This window comes from Brassica rapa, unplaced genomic scaffold (genome assembly GCF_000309985.2).
Source record: "Brassica rapa cultivar Chiifu-401-42 unplaced genomic scaffold, CAAS_Brap_v3.01 Scaffold0062, whole genome shotgun sequence".
Classification (NCBI taxonomy): Eukaryota; Viridiplantae; Streptophyta; class Magnoliopsida; order Brassicales; family Brassicaceae; genus Brassica; species Brassica rapa.
Genome location: NW_022610007.1, coordinates 1 through 5,000, shown reverse-complemented (window position 1 = coordinate 5,000; position 5,000 = coordinate 1).

Sequence of the window (5,000 nt, the reverse complement as noted above, 5' to 3'; positions counted from 1 at the left end):
ATGGTATAAAACATCTTCTTCTCTCCTCTGGACGTCCTGTTACTGCAAGAAAAACCAAAGAAAATTCAGAGAGAAAGAGAGAAAGAAAAGAGAAAAATCTGTAAGAAAAATTAGTTGAAAAATTCAGAAAAAAACAGGGAAGAGAAGTGAGCTTGGACGACCCTTTCTCACCATCCTGTGACTTTAAACAGTGTGTTCTGGTGTGGTTAAGAGCTGAAGGTTTGGTGTTCAAGAGTTTAGAATCACCCAAGTTCTTTAGCCTTGGATTTTATCGGTAAGAACTTATGGGTTTGATGAGATCAGTTTTGCTTGAGCTTCAGTTCTTGTTAGGTAACCAAAACGATTTGGTCTGTTTCTGATCTTGAACCTATCATGGGTATCTTGTCCTGATCAGGTTAGACGTGTGTTCAGCTTGAATTTTATAATAACCAAGTTACCTGTATGTGGATTGATCTTGGTTCAGTTATGTCCCTTAGATATTTTTTTTAAAGGCTTAGCTGAACTGAATTATCCTTCAACCGAACTGAACTGCTTTGAACTAAGCTGAGTAAAGTTTATGTTGGAATCACCTGACTGATCTTGTATCCACACATTTTGAATCAGGAATGAAATGGAGTGTTATTAGTTGAGCTCGAGTCTAGTCTTCCCTAGCCAATCTCATGGAATCAAAGGTGAGTCTAGATAGATGATTGATGAGTAGTGAATGAATATTTCTTGATTGAACGTACTGATTGTAGATGATTGATAGGCTTTGTCTCTTGATCAATATTGAATTGGTAAGGTGTTTACTTAGTGTAAACACTTATTAAATATTTATGAATGATCATAGAGGTTTATTCCAAACCTTAGTACTTGTTCTGAAGAACTAATACATATGTATAGTATTAAATATAATTAAGTATGGAAGTATTAATCATGTGCAGTCTTATTATAAATCTGTCTTCGAAAATATTCCCGTATGAATGATGATTACCGTGAATTTTTCCTGCGATATGGAACAAGGTCACGAAGACACGATGATGGGGTCCAACCCTGGAGGCCGTGTAACTGCATGCAGCGTTAGATGTTCAATTTTTGAATATCTGATGGCGATGATGGTGATGCTAACTCGCTAGACTCGTTTAGCCTTTGGGTTTCTCGAGTCTGGTATGATTATATGAATGATATGAAAGACGAGAATATGAAGTGAGGTATATGATTGATTCACAATGATGGAAGAATATTCCTTATATATAAATATCCAGATATGGAATATATTTCCACTGCATACAAATGAAGTGATTGCTTGAGATATTATTAATATATGTTGGGGTGCGAGAGTAGGTTCACTGAGTAAACTAGTTACTCATGACTCATTTGTGATGCAGGTAACCAATAGGCGGGAGACCTTACTCTAGGACGGGAAGGAACAGCATTAGCCAGCGGTAGTTTTATTATCCTTGCAAAGTCATTTTGATATATCTTATGTATAAGATTTGTTGACCGAAATCTTCGAGGTTAATTTATAACAAATTTTGTAAGTACGGGATCCATATGATATTAGTCCTTGTCCGGACGAACTAACTATCGGGTAGTGCTGTGTCGGGTTGAAAAGCCTAGAGTTATATCCGATAGGAGCGTTGGTGTTCTTTGGTTTTTGGTCTAAGGCGATCGGAAGTATTCTGTGAACCTCAGATCGACAATCGAGGAACATCGACCGTGTCATTTCCGGTCATCTACGATCTTGGGTGTCACAGTCGGGACTTTGCGGAATGGTTTGTCGCTCACTTGATTTCTCGATCGTTTCATGTACATTCTCTCTCGGATTTAGTTTTAACTTTTTTTCTCGTTCGCAGTTCATGTCGTTGATCGATGGGATGATCAGCGAGTGCGGTTCTGAGACCAGTCGTCTTGCTGGGGAGTTGATGGAGCTTCAGGGTAGATGGTCTGAAACCAAGGCCATGCTGACGGCTGTCAAGGATTCTCATTCTGCAAAAGTGTCGAAGCTCGATGTGGCGATAGGGGAGCTCGAGAGGGACCTTCGAAAGACGGCGAGTTCCTTTCTCAAGGAGAAGAAGGCCAGGAAGGCCAAATATTCGGAGGTGCGTCGGCTCCAGCATCAGATCGAGGGCGATGCGGGACTAGCAAGCCGTGGGATCCAAGAGGCCATAGATGCTCTTCGCTCAGAGTTTCAGGCTCGGTTGGCGAAGATTTATGCTTCTCGGGGTTCCCTCGAGTGTATCCGGAGCAGGGACTTAGCTTTGGCGTTGACTGAGGGCGGGATGGTCGTGGTTCGGTCGTTCCAGAGTGAGGTTCCCCCGAAGTTGGAGGCTGAAGAGGCCCGACTGTCCGGCCGTATGGGAGATATGGCGGCCGTGGATGGAGATTTCGATCTCATCCTGTCTGACCTGAAATCCGCGTGCTTCCTTCCGACGTGTTCAGAAGACCCAGAGGGGAAAGACCCGATGGTTGGAGAAAACGGAGGTGACGCGGCTCCAGGCTCGGACGAGGCGACGGGTGTAGAGGGGGCGTGATTCTGAGGATGACTTGGGTTAGATCTCTTGCGAGAGATTTGTCTTTTATGTTTTTATGTTTCGGCCTTAAATGGCCTTATTTCGTGTTTCGGGACTGGCCGTGTGTGGCTTTGAATCCCTGCCGTTCTGCGGCTTTTTATGATGAAGTAATCAAGTGGTACTTTTTTTATGAGTTAGTGTATAGTGGGGAAGGAAGGTGATGAGTTGTCGTCTCATATCTTTCTTCGATTGTGAAATGTTTCATTCGAGATCTGTTTCGAGAGTTCCTCCGCGAGATGTAGGCTTCGCGGGATACCTGAAGATTTCGAATATAAACATAGAGGCATGGTTTTGGGATCTCGTATCTTTTTGATATCATGCCTTGAGATGTTAGAGACCAGTGCGCTGGGTTTAGGGCAAGACCTTGGTTTACTTTCGGTTTTAAGATTTATGCGGTGACTAGCCGGCTATCGATTTTTCTGTCGTGATTTTAATCTAATTTGTATCGATTTAAAGTCTGCGATAGGTTCTCGGCTTACATGACTTGTTTGATATGAATCGAGCATCTCTCCGAAGACAATTTTTAAGCCAATCAGAAGTGCTGGACTAAAATTTCGGATATCTTTTATAGCGCTATTATCCTTGTGTCGGATGTACGAGCTCGATGTGATCAGCATCGGACTTGGCGACAGATGTCGCCGTTTTGAGTTTTTGTGCAAAATATGTGTTATAGTGTACTTTGTACATAAAATTTTTGTTGATGGAGGTTTGCGTATTTCGTCGTTCGGAAGAAATAACTCTTGAGGCATCTCTTGTGACGTCTCGCGATGCTAAAGGTTGCTTCTTCCTAACGGCTGAATGATTTGCGAGTAAATAATTCGCTTGGTTAAGATGAGTCGGAAACATCGGGGGTGTGGTCAGATGTTTTTGAATTTGAGAGTATACGAGTATCCGTATCCACTCCCCCCCCCTTTTTAATGAGGGTGGACAGCTGAATTCGTCTTTTGACAAACTGCCTACGTACTCCTTATGGAGATCAAGCCGTCTCGTAGTTCGGTGATTGCGAGTTGGTTTGTTTAGTGATAGTATTTTTTGAGATGCATCGCGTTCCAGGTCCTAGGAATTTTTACGCCTTGCATGTTGGCTATCTCGTAGGAGCCTGGTCGGACGACCTTTTCGATTTTATAGGGTCCTTCCCAATTTGCTCCAAGTTTTCCCGCGTTTCGTTCAGCGGTGTTTTGAAAGACTTTGTGAAGGACCAGATCTCCTTGATTAAACCTACGATTCCGTATGTTGGAATTATAGTACTTTGCAGCGGCGTGTTGGTAATTTTGGATTCGGATGAGCGTTAAATGATATCAGTCAAATTACCCTAAAGAGTGTTACTCTCATCAAAAGAGGTTCAGATGTAGTACTTAGAGATCGAATCCATAGAGACTCTAGGATTACTCAACAGACTTAAATAATTAGAAATGAAGATGGACTAAAAGGTTTTAATAGTTTTAAAAGCAGCAAATGATAAATCGAAAACAATAGTGATTCAATAGATTGAATTGAACTGGTTTCTATTGGGGTCAAAAACGGTTACGACAAATTTAACATTAAAAACGTCCGAGGAAGAAAATAAGAATTCTTCCGAAGGGTACTTTTCGAAATAGATTCTTCCTTACGAAAAAGCTTTACGGAAGAACGAATCGAGATGTCCGACGAAAGCCCTCTTGGTCGCTAAGTAGCGACAGAGCGATCGTCCCGCTCGGTCGCTACATAGCGACCGAGCTCGAGCCAAAGCTCGGTCGCTACATAGCGACCGAGCGATCGTCCCGCTCGGTCGCTACGTAGCGACCAAGCTCAAGCCGAAGCTCGGTCGCTACGTAGCGACCAAGCACTCGTCCCGCTCGGTCGCTACGTAGCGACCGAGCTCGAGCCAAAGCTCGGTCGCTATGTAGTGACCGAGCGATCGTCACGCTCGGTCGCTACGTAGCGACCGAGCGCTCGTCCCGCTCGGTCGCTACGTAGCGACCAGGCTCGAGCCGAAGATCGGTCGCTGTGTAGCGATTGAACTCTTCCGGACATCAATCCATGAATTCTCGTCAAATCTTCGAACGCTATCTCCCGAAGACCGTAGCAAGCTCAGTCCACGTTTTCCGCTATTCCAACTCATCGATCAAACTTCGCGGATGAGAAACCGCGGAAAATTCGTAGTAAACGTATCGAGTCGGAAGACGGCCCAAAGGGACCTAAAACACGACTCGAAGCCTATCCTACGATTTCCTAACCCAAAGCCCGTAAACCGCAGAACGGTTTACGCTTGGCCCACAAGGAAGGATAAATGTCAATTTTCCGCGGATAAATACGAAAGTTTTGAAGTTAATTGTGAAGATCGGGAAAAATGGAATATCTCCATTTTTATGCTATGACGGCTTAAGGGCAGAAGAGTAAAAGAGTAAACCGACCTTGGAGCTAGTATATAAGGAGTCCTAGGCGAGGAGCATGAAAAAAAAACTTTTT